Source organism: Piliocolobus tephrosceles, chromosome 3, assembly GCF_002776525.5.
Source record: "Piliocolobus tephrosceles isolate RC106 chromosome 3, ASM277652v3, whole genome shotgun sequence".
NCBI lineage: Eukaryota > Metazoa > Chordata > Mammalia > Primates > Cercopithecidae > Piliocolobus > Piliocolobus tephrosceles.
In genome coordinates, this window is record NC_045436.1 from 48,186,169 (window position 1) to 48,201,320 (window position 15,152).

Below are 15,152 nucleotides of genomic sequence, written 5' to 3' on the forward strand. Positions count from 1 at the left end.
AATGGATTAAAGACTTAAATATAAGGCCTCAAACTATGAAACTACTACAAAAAGACATCATAAGAAATATTCAGGACATTGGTCTGGGCAAAAATGTATTGAGTAATACCCAAAAAGCCCAGGCAACCAAAGCAAAAATGAACAAATGGGATAACATCAAGTTAAAAAGTTTCTGCGCAGCAAAGGATACAATCAACAAAATGAAGAGATAACCCACAGAATGGGAGAAAATATTTGCAAACTACCCATGTGGCAGGAGATTAATAGCCAGAAGATATAAGGAGTTCAAACAACTGTACAGGAAAAAATCTAATTATCCAGTCAAAAAATGGGCAAAAGATTTGAATACATTTCTCAAAAGAAAACATACAAATGGAAAGCAAGTATATGAAAAGGGGTTCAACATCACCAATCATAAAATAAATGCAAATCAAAATTACAATAAGATATCACCTCACCCCAGGTAAAATGCCTTACATCCAAAAGACAAATGCCGGTGAGGATGTGGAGAAAGGGGAATCCTTATACACTGTGGGTGGGAATGTAAGTTAGTACAACCACTACAGAGAACAGTTTGGAGGCTCCTCAATAAAGTAAAAACTGAGCTACCATATGATCCAGCAATCCCATGACTGGGTAAATACCCAAAAGAAAGGAAATCATATATTGAAGAGATATCTACACTCCTATGTTTGTTGCCGCACTGTCTACAATAGCTGAGATTTGGAAGCAACCTAAGTGTTCATCAGTGGATGAATGGATAAAGAAAATGTGGTACACATACATAATGGAGTACTTATTTAGCCATACAAAAGAATGAGATCCTGCCATTTGCAACAACATGGATGGAATTGGAGATCATTATCTTAAGTGAAATAAGCAATACACATAAAGACAAACATTGCATGTTCTCATTTATTTGTGGGATCTAAAAATCAAGACAATTGAACTCATGGAACATAGAGAGTACAAGGATGGTTAACCAGAGACTGGGAAGGGTAGTGGGGGGCTGGTGGGAGAGGTGGGAATGCTTAATGGGTACAAAAAACTTAGTTAGAAAGAATAAATAAGACCTACTATTTCATAGCACGACAGGGTAAATACAGTCAATAATAATTGCACATTTTAAGATAACTTAAAGAGTGTAATTGGATTGTTTGTAACACAAAGGAAAATTCTTGATGGAATGTATACCCATCCTCTATGATGTGCTCATTTCATATTGCATGCCTGTATCAAAACATCTGATCCACACCTTAAACATATATACCTACTATGTGCCCACAAAATTTAAAAAATATAAAAAAGGTAAAAGTAGATCTGGGTGAGATATATGTGGACAAATCTGCGTTCATGGGCACAGAATGTGAATATTTGTATCTCACATGATGCTCACCAAAGGATTCTCTTGGCAGAGGCGGATTTCAATAATGAGGTGGATTGGATGGCTGCTTTCTGCAGACATCAGTTCATTTCCTCCCTCAGTCCCCTCTGCCCTTGTCCAGCAGGCTTATGAACAAAGCAGCTATGACAGCAAATGTCTTAGAATAGTTAACTTTGCTATAATACCTGAGTCTGGGTAATTTATAAAGAAAAGAGACTTATTTGGCTCGTGATTCTGTTGGCTGGAAGGTCAGGCATCTGATGAAAATCTCAGGCTGCTTCCATTCATGGCAGAAGGCAGAGGGTAGCTGGAGTGTGCAGAGACCACATAGCAAGAGAGAGAGAGGAATTGAGAGAGAGGGGAGGTGCCAGGTTCTTTTTAACAACTAGCTCCCATGGGAACTAATAGAGCGAGAGCTCATTTAATACCAGCAGGGTGGTACCAGGCCATTCCTAAGTAGTCTACTCTCATGACGGAAACACCTTCCATTAGGCACCACCTCCAAAATCGGGGATCCAATTTCAATATGAGGCTTGTGGGGACAAACATGTAAATCAAGCTCATGCAACCTGCAGCCTGCAGGCCACATGTGGCCCAGGATGGCTTTGAATGCAGCCTGACACAAACTTGTAAAACTTTCTTAAAACATTAAAACATTATGAGGTTTTTTGCCATTTTTTTTAGCTCATCGGCTACAGTTAGTGTCACTGTGTTTTATGTGTGGCCCAAGATAATTCTTCTTTCAATGTGGCCCAGGGAAATCAAAGGATTGGACACCCCTGATGTAAACTATAGCAGTAGAGTGAGGGTTATGCCTGGGCTCGGCCACATGTACTTCCACTCAATTCAGAAACTGGTCAGATTGCAAATAATGCCGTTTGGAGAACGGAGTTTGGAGAATTAGCTTCTGGAAACCCACTTTTCGCAAAGCAGCATTGAGCCAATGAACTTGCAGCCAATAATATGTGACTCAAAAATATCACAAAAGGATATATAATGTCTTATTCATCATCTAAAGCACATAATTATGAAATTAATTTGACGTAGGAGACTTAGACCTCAAAGCCAAGATTTACCAAAAGAACAATTCCCAGAACTTAACCTAAAACTATTCCTATAATCCTTTGCCACAAAAAATTAGAAAGGTCAAATTTGAAACTGTGATAATATATGTATTTATCTTTTCTAAACTGTATGTAGAATATATCTGATTTGATGTCAAGAAAAGTTCTGTTTCACTGTTTGAGGACTCTTTTATGGCTTTCCATAGACACTTTCACATGAACATACTTCTATCTCAAACTTTCTTCACCTCCAGTATAGATTTTATTTTGATTTCATATAATGAAGTGTCTCCTGTTGACAAGGAGTGATTATGAGAGCATTCATGACACTCAAGGGAATGGATTCCGGCCCAGAATAACAGTCTTCTCCTGTAGAGAGATGACAAAGCTTTTGTTGAAAGTTTTTTGGCCATGATGCGAACAGGACCTCTATACCCTAGTCAACATAAAACAGGTTAGTGCTTTCAGGGATAGAGAATCAGGCCCAATAGCAGTCAAAAATACTGCAAAGCAAATGAAACACTGCACTAAAAACATTTCTGCTACATAACCACAAAACAAATTTTGAGGTAAAAATCTTGAGGGAAGTCCCTTTTATTTCCGTGTGATAAAGGATCTCTCTCCTTTTTGTCATAGTAATTCATGTTCCTCATGGCATTTAATGGTAAAGTTTTTTTTTTTTTTTTTTTTTTCCTGAAGGGACATTTCACTGTTATTTCCCTTAAAATTTTGGCTTTTCTGAGCTTTTCTAAATTATATAATCACCCATTTTTTAATCCTCATGGGGAAAATACAAAGGGCAAACTAACAGGCTTTCTTGGATTTTAGAGCATGTTGCAACAAAGGGTATTTTATCTTTTGAATGCCTTTGCCACAGTCATTTCAAAACAGTCATTTTGAAAATGTGTACATAGCTTATAAACATTTTTTAGACTCAGCCTTCCAATTAACAAACGAAATTTCTAAAGAAGTGTGAATAATGACCTTGGCAGTCTAAATTTCACATTTGCTTAAGTCCAACAAGCATTTTTACTATTTGGCCACCAAGACAGGGCTTCAGATTTGTGTGTCTATGTTCATTGTGATAAATGGTTTTCTATGATATATCTCTAATCTTTGTCTGGTTCTCCTCCATGGGAAGCACCATACATTTGGAAAAGGACTGGGCAGAGTTAGTCAAGCAAAGTAAATTCTCTAAAGCTATTATAAATTCTTCCTCTCCCTGCATGCAAAACTTAGTAATGTGACACATTCACAATGTGATGCCCTTGCAAAATGGTGTTGCAGATTCTTCCTGATAGAGGTGCAGTCCATTTCTCCAGCGTTTGAATCTGGGTTCAGTTTGAGTCTGGATTCATGGACCTCAGCTGCCTATATGACCAGCTAAGGCCAATGGGAGGTATAGTGAACGTGACACAAGTAGAGTCATAAAAGTACTTGCACATTCGGGCATCTCTTGGTGCTCTTGAAATACTTCTGCCACCATGTGAACAGCCACAGACTGGCCTACTGAAGGATGATCAACTCCATGAAGAAAGATCATCCCTGTAGCCAAAGCTGGTCCCCGTCAGCTGAGAGAGTCCTGTCAAAGATAGTTGAACCTGACTCTGATCTCAAAAACTGCTCAGCAAGCCTATTCAAATTGCCAACCCAAAGAATCACAAACTAAATAAATAGGTGTTTTTTATATATCACTATGTTTTCAGGTGATTTATTACATAGTAAAAGCTAACTGATCCTGCAAGCAACTGGTCATCTCAGTCAGTTGGCATACAGAGTTTATAGGGGTAGGATCAAAGAATACGGAGTCCTCCAGAGTGAATGCCCTCTTAAGTACTACCCCTATGCAATAAAATAGAACCTTGAAATCACAAACCTGGGTCAAATCCAGGCTCTGCCATGTCAGTTGGAGCTAATCACTCCATTTCATCCTATAAGATCAGATTCTATATTTATGAAATGAGGATATGTGGATAATAATACCTACCTCATAGAAATGTTAAGCAGATTAAATGAGATCATCAATATCACCTGTTTGTATGGCATCTGGTACATAGCAAGTAATTAAACTGTAGCTATATCACCACACAAATATAACAAGGGGAGTGATAATAAATATTGTAAGGTCCTTTTGTAGTCAACATATCTCCAAGGTCTATGCTATGCTAACTAGAAATTGCTAACAACTCTGGCTCTTGGAGAGAATTTCACACTTGCTTTGGTGGCCACATTCAAGTGATCTTTCATCAAGGCTGTAAAATCTTTGGTTCTCTGCCCCCATCTACTCCTTTCTCCACAGGTGCCCAGTAACTTTATGCTATCCAGAGGCCCCACTCAGGCACCTGGCAAAGTTACCTTCACCTAAGCGAGTTACCCACTCTGTGGGACAAATGTCCTGCTCTGCCCGCCTCCACCAGCCCACTCATCCCCACTTCTATCATGAATTTCTAGTTTCACCAGCTGAAAGTAGGAAAACTAAGCTACCGCAATACTTGGTAGTAAAACGGGTTACTCCAGCCCCTCTCCTAGGAAACATATTTATGTCTTTTAAGTGTTTTCAGGAATTTATATTTTCAGGCTGGGCTGCTAGAGGCCTCAGGCAGGCTCATACAGAGGGCATGGGCCCACTATCTTCAAGTGTTTTATATTTTGTTATAGGGTCATTTTGTCCCTCCCTCTGTCACTCTGAGTTCTCAGATTTAAATCAGCAAGAACATCTATGTGAAACAAAAAAAGGTTGCACTATGAAACATCCACAATAAATCCGCCAGAAAAAAAAAATTCGGTGTGATTTTCACTTGACTCTAACAAATATATTTTACATAGGAATTCTCCAGTGAATTTAGAGGTTGCTTTCAGTAATTGCTTTTGTTAAAAATCCAAAGGCCAAGATAATTTTCCTGTGTTTTCCTCATTTCTTAGCACATATTGAAAAATGTATTTATTTAAATAAAAATAAACAGAAGAAATATACATATATACTATGAATGGTTGTCAATACTTAATTGCTAAAGTTAGAGTTTTTGACATCTCCTTTCCTGTCTAAAAGTATTATATTTAACAGATACAAGTTATCGGGGAACCAGCCCCCAATATTTCAGCATAGGTTCTTTCTATTTTCCCTAAGTGTCAGGCAGTCTGAGAAATGAAGAGAAAGAATACAAAGAGAGAAATTTTACAGCTGGGCCTCCAGGGGTGACATCACATATTGATACGACCGTGATGGTGACCCTGAGCCACAAAACCAGTAAGTTTTTATTAGGAATTTTAAAAGGGGAGGGGGTGTACAAACAGAGAGTAGGTCACAATGATCACATGCTTCAAAGGGCAATAAAGATCACAAGGCAAGGCAAAATTAGAATTACTGATGAGGGTCTATGTCCCGTTGTGCATGCATTGTCTTGATAAACATCTTAACAGGAAACAGATTTCAAGAGCAGACAACCACTCTGAATAGAGTTTACCAGGCTGGAATTTTGCAATCCTAGTAAGTCTGAGGGTACTGCAGGAGACCAGGGCGTATTTCAGTCCTTATCTCAACTGAATAAGACAGACATTCCCAGAGTGGCCATCTATAGACCTCCCCACAGGTATGCATTCTTCCCCAGGGTATCAATTATTAATATTCCTTGCTGGGATAAGAATTCAGTGATATTTCTCCTACTCACACATCTGTTTATAGGCTCCCTACAAGAAGAAAAATATGGCTGTATTCTACCTGACCTCATAGGCAGTCAGACCTTATGGTTATCTTCCCTTGTTCCCTGAAAATCGCTGTTATTCTGTTCTTTTTCAGGGTGCACTGATTTCATATTGTTCAAACACACATATTTTACAATCAGATTTCATATTGTTCAAGCACACATGTTCTACAATCAATCTGTACAATAGCGGCCCTGAGGTGACATACATTCTCAGCTTACGAAGATAACAGGATTAAGAGATTAAAGTAAAGACAGGCATAAGAAATTATAAGAGTAGTATTTAGGGAAGTGATAAATGTCCATGAAATATTTACAGTTTATGTTCAAAGATTGCAGTAAAGACAGGCGTAAGAAATTATAAAAGTATCAATTTTGGGAACTGATAAATGTCCATGAAATCTTCACAATTTATGTTCTTCTTCCCACAACAAGTATTACAGCAAGACTGATCAAGAGGAAATTCAAGAGAAAAGCTCTGTGGAAGAGTACCAAAGCAGAAAATGACATCCAACTTCCCCTGCTCTCTCAAGGGAATTCCCCATTGGAATCCACATAGTATATCTAATTAAAAACAGCAATGAGAAAAGGAGAAAATAGGCCCAGATGCTTTTTAAATTCATCTGGCATAGTCCCTGTGTTCCCAAACCTTCCTGTTGTCATAAAAACCAAGACCAGCCCTGCACCCAGCTAAGCTGCACAGTTGTACAGTGCAACATGAGGCAAAGGTAGTAGTCTAAGACTCTCATACCAGCCAGGCTGCCTACCTAGATCTCAAGCCAAAACTTATGATTATAAGATGGAGCATCAGTGGAGATTCTGTGAAGGTAAAATTTCTCATGGAAAACTAAGCTCATTGCTAGAGTATGACAAGACCTTAAATAAGTTTACACAAATTTCCGTGCACATTGGTTTGGAGTACAGAGGTTAGAATTCTGTGGCAATAAGAGGAGTTTTCAAGTTTGCAGCAAAAATTCCATAGCATAGACCCCAAAGCATGAAGAGCTAAGAAGATAGTCCTTGAGTTCTAAGAAGGTGATCATGCAATGAGTGGGTGGGGTGAATGGAAGTGGTGAATAATTTTATTAGCTGCATAATCTTGATTATCATAGAAGAAGCATAGCTCTACAACTGTCTATAGTTTGTATCTCTTCTGGTATCTCAAGAGATGTTATTATGAGAAGTATTTACAACTGACAACATGAAGACATGGTGACTACTCCCATGAAGAATTCTAAGTTCCCGGTGGGATAGAACTGGCATAGTCCCGCCTGCAATGACTTCTGCAATTACTAGCTGCTGTCACATTTAGAAAATGGGTTCACCTGGCTGGAAGAAGAGCAAGAGCAAGACTGCCATAAAAATGGCACTGAGTCCCAATATATAAGCATCTCAGTTTTCAACTCAAAACTTCAGAGAATGAGCAAAGTGACAAGGACTCTTGGCAAGGGAGCAATCTGGTGTGAAGTATCAAACCAGGGTTAGTAAGGCATCCATGCAGGACCACCCAACCCAATTAGATGAGGGAGAAATCCAAATGAAGGGGTGGCCCAAGCAATACAAGGAGCGTGTCTACCTATGGGTGAGACCTGGATGGGGCAAGGTGAAGAATAAGTCCTTCTGAAGGTGCCTTGCGCATGTGATGAAAAGGGCACCTACAGCATGGACAGCCAGCACAAGGAGGCAGGTCTCCACAGGGAGAGGGCAGCTTCCTTGTGGAGAGGGGAAGTGGGTTACATACACAGAGATAGATTATAAGGTAAATAGATTAGGGTTAATGGGAGCCACATTTCTTAATGTTGGAGAATGGTGTTATGAATATGGAAAGTGAGAAAACGCTGATGAGCCCTGTGATGTAAGAATGGAATTGGAGACACTGGTGTGAATTTGTGGAGAGAGAGTGCCCTAGTTTCCCAAGTCCCTATTTCCCTAACTCCCTAACTGCCTAACTCCTCAGATGAGAGTGCCAGAGAGCAGCAGAAACGTCCCAATAGTAATAGACACATCTGGCTTCCAGATCATGGCTTCCAAATATTATTCTTCACTAGAAGGAACCAGGACTTCTTGGAGAAATTCCTGATTCCAGGGCTGGGACAGGGAAACATACAAGATGACCCTGGCTAATTAGGGACAAGTTGATCATCAAAATAAATAATGATAAATAATTGATTATAAGTTATTGAAGAAAATAAGATACCACAAGTTCATATATATTTAAATGAATACATTGAAAGTTTGGCAGAAAATGAGCTATTCACACTTTTAAAGTACTTCCCCAAAAAATGTGTTACAGTAACTTCACCGTGAAGACATCACCTTTATTTCAAGTGATAAATATAAACATTATCAGTGTTGTGCCCTACCTGAAAAGATTCCAGGAAAGTGCACATAGCATCATTTCTGTGACAATTCTGCCAAAGATGCACAACTTAAATATAATCAAAAGGCAACATTAAATAAACCCAGATTGAGAGTCATTCTAAAAAGTAAACTGGGCAAAGTTATGTATCCAGAAAGCTGAATTTAAGACAGGGAGCTATCTTAAACTGAAGGAGACTAAAAAGACATGACAACTACAACACGTTGTTGGACCTTTTGACGTAAAGGATGGTACTGGTCAACTGTCAAAATTTGAATGAGGTCTGAGAATTAGAGTGGTAATGTACTGATTTTAACATTGTAATTTTGATGATCGTGTGGCTATGTAGGATAAAGTCCTTGTTTTTAGGAAATGTTTATTAAAATGCTGCAGGTTGATGGGGCATCGCGTGGGCAACTTACTCACATGTGGTTTCAGAAATTTCTATAGACATTGCCGAGTGGTTTGGGGGGTTAAGGACCAGGAGAAAAATTGTCTCCAGTTGTTCACTCAGAACAGATATTACCACGGCTCCACTCAAATATCTTCAGGTCTTTGCTAGAACACAACCCAGGAAATCACCAACTTTGCAGCATTTCACTATGTCATTCAATTTTTTAAATTCCTATTTCACCAACTGGGAATGTTAAAATTGGATGGCATACTGAAATACTTACTAATATCCCACTTTCCATAGTCCAATTATTACTCATGAGAAATCTAGCATAAACAATACAGTTTTTAAAAGTTGAATATTTCTTCTAAAGAAAGGCAACAGAAATTACTTTTTCTCTGAAGGTAAACATTTATGTATCTAAGGATGAGGCTGTATGGGAGATGCTGATCAGATACAGAGAATCAAAGGGTTCTACAGTCCTATATCCTCTAAGTGGTAGGCAGGTTCTTCCAAATCAAAACTCTTCTAAATCAGAACCTCTGTCTCTAACAGACAAGCAGTGTAATGAGAATAATTCTTGGGCCATTTATCTGGCCAGAGTGTTTTCTCCTCAATGGAGAGAATACCACGTCATCCAGGGTTATCTGTTTTCATAGATATCAGGGGTTTCATTCTTCATTTACTCATCTAACAATTATGTACCCAGCAATATACCTTTTTGTCCAACATTCTGCTAGGCGCTAGGAAGAAGTCTGAATGGGAGTTTTCACATTTTATTTGGAAGAACACATAAAGTCACGTGAAAGTTTAAGCAAGATCACAAAACCCCATGCTAACAGAAAATATGTAAAACTGAAGAATTGTTAAATTTATTAAAATCTCAACATTGTTTGGAAACAGAAACAGATGAAGAGAAGAAGAAAATATTTGGACGAAAACTCAAGTGTCATAAAGACTCTCATTCCGCAGTGTCAGAATTCTATGTATCCCTTGGTTTTGTCACTGTGGCTCTTGAAGCGTTATATATGTCACCTGTATTCTTCCAGAATGAGAAATGCCATATGGCTACCTTTATACTTATAATAACATTATTGGCTTTAAAATCAAGTGACCTTTCTTGAATCACAATGTGGAATACACATGGTACAAACAGCTTAAAATCCCCTGTTAACAAAACTAATAAAGTTAACACTGGTCTCTTAATTTTGTTTGCCTTTTCATTTTCTCAACATTGAGGAAAAGAAAATCAGATCAAAATTAATGTTTAGGCTCAAGAGACATTGGACTTCATGCCTACTCTCTTTATTACTCCAAATGTAATTAAGTATGTTGACTTCAGTAAATGTACCTTCTGCTATGCATGCATCGATTTAAACAGTAATGAGTTTGCATTCATTATAATTTATTTTAGCCAGATAATTAATACCACCCTTGTTTATTTCTTCAATCATGAAGAAGAATGAGTGTTTGCGTATTTGTGTACACATGGTGATGATTCAAAGGTCTTTTGTATGCTGCTAAATCTCAATATAAAATAAGGTACCAGCTCCATGGGAGCTTCAAATCTTCCATCATTGAGCTATTGCTCAGGCCTAAGAGCACAGAAACCATGGCTTACAAAGGCCCAGGTACATCCATTTTTATTCTAAGCAGTGTAACGGGATTCCTAAAATCCTAAGCCACCAGGTGGGCATCTGAAGAATAACCAGGTTTTTAAATACCTAAGCTTCAACCTGAATAATAATCTTCAGTCTCATAATTTTATTTTGCTATTGAGAATCCAGATTTTGTCAAACTTGCCATTTGTTTTCTGACTCTCATATCTTCCTCCCCTGCAACTCTATCTGATTGTTTCCAGTATTTTTTTTTTTTTTTTTTTTTTTTTTTTTTTGCCCCTTTCACCTTTGTTTGCCTCACATATGAGCACATGTCTCTTTTATTGGATCATTTTCTGGCTGGAACTTGGTAAGTTAAGACACAAAATAAAGAAAATCCAAGGGACTAACTTCACCTTTCAATTATTTACCAAAACCTTTATTTCTCTTCCTTTCTTGGTGTATTAGGGTTCTCTAGAAAAACAGAAACAATAGAATGTGTGTTTTTGGATATAGATATAGTGGATATAGCTGTGTGTGTACACATAGGCACACGCACACACACACTTATACAGACACACACACACATAGAGGGGGGAGGGAGGGAGAGAGAGAGAAAGAAGGGGTGAGAGAGAGAGAGAGAGAGACAGAGAGATGTATTACAAGGAGTTGGCTTATGTGATTACAGAGGCTAAGAAGTCCCAGGATCTGCATTCGGCTGGATGGAGATACAGGAGAGCCAATGATGTAATTTCCAGTCCCAAAGCTAGTAAATTTTAAAGTCAAGAAGATTCAATGTTTCAGTCCTGTCCGAAGACCAGAAAAGACCAATGTCCTAACTCAATCAGTCAGGCAGAAGGATTTCCCTCTTACTCAGCCTTTTTCTCATATTCTTATCTGCAGTTGACTGGACGAGACCCTCCCACATTAGGGAGGGCAATCTGCTTTACACAGTCTACTCCCTTGCATGTTAATCTCATCTGCCTTACAGGTTAATCTCATCTAGAAACTCCCTCACAGACACATCCAGAATAATGTTTGGCCAAACATCTAGGCACTCCCTAGCCCAGTCAAGTTGACATACAAAGTTAATCATCACACTGACTTCTTTCTCACAAACATATGTAAAAACACCTTATATGATAGGGTTTTCCTAAACACATTTAGAAAAGCACATAAATAATGAAAAAAGACATCATATATGATTGGGTTTTCCTAAACACATATAGAAAAGCACATAAATAATGAAAAAAGACATCATATATGATTGGGTTTTCCTAAACACATTTAGAAAAGCACACACATAATGAAAAAAGACATTTTCTTATTATCTATATTTCAGTGACTTTTGCCTACAATGGCTTATTCTAAATCAGCAACACTGTCCAGTAGAAATGTCTGCAATGAGAGAAATGCACTATTATCACCCTGTACCATGTGATAGCCACTAGTGAAATATAGCTAGCGCATTTTTAAAAGTAACTTCTTAATTGTATTTAATTGCAATTAATTTAAATTTAAATATCCACTTATGACTAGGGTCTACCATACTAGACATCATAACTAAAATGATACATTATTTTAAAAGGGGAATACATTCTCAGAAATCCAATACTCAGAAGGGAATACATTCTCAGAAATCCAATACTCAGAAGCGTAAACATTTCCCACTGACCTTTCTTTGTAGGAAAAAAAAATAAGGAAAACATGCATGCTGGAAATCTTGATTGATATTTTGAGCTTGGGTTTGGGATCCTGCATGTTGACCTCAAGGGGCCACCAAAATGTAAATTAAAAGATACTTAATTCCTTTCCTGTTCCCTGCACAGCTACTCTCATATTGTTCAAATGGGCTTTCTCACTTCAATCAAATAGAAGTTAGACATTGAGTCTCAGATGCGTACTCCCTGAGCCTCGGTTTATTTAAAAATAATATTTGTATTTGAATCATAGTATCTTAAAAGAAATAGCTATGTAAACCTCCTATAGAGGTGAAGGGAGTCTCTAGAAAGAGAGTTTGCTGCTATCATTGTGTCCTTTCATGGAAATTCTTTATTATTTCAAAAGCTCAGAGGTCTCCCTGCCATATTATGGAGGTGCCATCTTCCATGTTCAAGGCCTTCCATTAGACATGGGGGATGAGCTGGAACACAGTTGATGATCCTCAGAAAGAAGTGCAGCATCAATGATACTTATAAGTAGGCAAGGAGAAAAAAGATCACAGTGAACAGTTATTACTCTGCCAAAAGGCACAGATCAATAATCCAAGGCTGGTAAGGCCAACAGGTATAATGAAGAAGAGTGGACTCCTAGTACATGTTCTAGATATTCTGAATACTATAGAGATTGTTTGCTATTTTAATGATAGTACATAAATGCTAAATTGAGTCAACAATGCTGTCAAATAAGCAAGTCATCCCTTAATCAGCTTGCTCAACTCTAAAATAAAATAATTTTGCACATAGTATTTAGTCTTTAAGGGTTTCACCAAAAATGCAGGTAAATCTTAAAAATGCTAAGAGAGGTCTTAACAAATTTACAATACAAAAAAAAAAAAAAATAGGCTGATCACATTACACAAAGGCCAAAGAAGAACAATTCTGCTGCCAATAGATTTTTAGTTCAGAAACATTCTAATTTCAGTAATTCAAGGAAGACAACTACAATTGCATGGTTTTTCCCACTACATGAAGAATACCAATAATCCTTCCCTCCACAATAAATTGTTGTCTACATCAGTTACAAATTTGGCCTCTCATATCCTCAAGTAATAAATTTTAAGGAAACACAAACTTAGTTTCAGGGCCAAAATTATCTATTAAATCGTGCAAATAATGTGTTTCTTGTTGGAATGCATTTTATTTACTTTGTTTTTTCCCAAGGTCTAAACAATTTTTATTCTGAAAATTTTTAGAGTGATGCCAGTAGTACTATCTTCCTTCAAATAATGTCTAAATCATATTTGTACTTTTTTGGCTCCTAGACATATCAAGAATACAAAAATTCTGCTCTCAGACCAAGCCAAAATCAACTATCAGATATAAAGATGGGAATTTCCATTTTACTCATATTCTGATGCTTCACATAGAACAATACAACACTCACACAGAAGAAGTTTACCTTTTACTTGAAAACCAGAGTCTGGGCTACTTCTAACGTTGCTGCAGAAGCACCAATACGTGCTAAAACACTGTGAATTAAGCTATGGAGTAAACATATATGCATTTATGTGATATTGACAGAAGCTGTCTTCTCTGTGGACTCTACAGTTTCTACTCTACTGGCAGTTTTATTGCATTCTTGAAAACCATCCTTTATAATTTTTTTTTAATTTTACACTATTCTTATTAGTTGCCCTATTAAGATTGGGTCTGGGCTAGGGTTTCTCAACCTCACCACTATTTACATTTCAGACTGGACAATTCATTGTTGCGAGCTGTCTTGTGCATTATAGGATATTTAGCAGCACGCTTTCTACCAACTGGATGCCACAAGCACACCACCCCCGTGACCCCAAGTCATGATATCTGAAAGTGACTCCAGATATTTTTGCCAAAAGTCTCCTAAGGTAGCACAATCTCTTGGTTGAGAATCAGTGTGTAGGCCTACCATACAAATCAAGGAAGTCATATTTTGATACCAGAGATATCCAGTTTGAGTCAGTTGAGCTCTTTGCTGTATACTTAAACGTAGATGCATTACAACTGAAGACTTAGGTAATGGACACTTTGAGCATTACTTCAGGAAGAAAATCCTTAATATTTTAAAAAGTCTCTGACTTTACATTTCTTCATCTCCTTTGGCCTACCTGATGTTTTTATAAATTTCTGGTCATTGGTTGGGCACAGTGACTCATGCCTGTAATCCCAGCACTTTGGGACACCAAGGTGGGTGGATCACCTGAGGTCAGAAGTCCGTGGTAGCCAACGTAGTGAAACCCTGTCTCTACTAAAAATATAAAAATTAGCCAGCGCTACTTGGGAGGCTGAGGCAAGAATTGCTGGAACCCAGGAGGCAGAGGTTGCAGTGAGCTGAGATCGTGCCGTTGCATTCTAGCCCAGGCGATAGAGCAAGACTCCATCTCAAAAAATAAAATAAAAATAAAAATAATAATAATAATTCTGGTCATATTTAGCTTCATTCCAAAAGCTACAACCTCTTGTGGTTTGACATTTTCTTTTTGAGAGGAATATTGGGCACTCATGTCTCTTGTAATGACCTGAATACAATTTTCTATCAACATGGGCTTAAAACAACATTTTATTCATGTGAAGATAAAAATCATTCATGTATTTGAGTTTTCCTTTTAGTTGTTTTGAGTAATTTAGATGATCATATCCATTCTTCACAAACTTTAATCATTTTTATGAGCTATACTTCCCTGAAAATCTATGGTCCAAATGCATGTTTTAGGTGACGTGGGTAGAAGTGGAAGCAAACCAATAATTGATCAATTTTCAGTGTTTAAGCATTTTTAATTTCTTGATTATAACATCTAGAGATTGCAACAGAGCTGGTGGAAAATGGAGTTTTGAAAAACTTGAACTTGTCTCAGAGGTAGCCACTTTATCTTCCACCATTAAAAAAAAGAAGGAAGGAAGGAAGGAAGGAAGGAAGGAAGGAAGGAAGGAAGGAAGGAAGGAAGGAAGGAA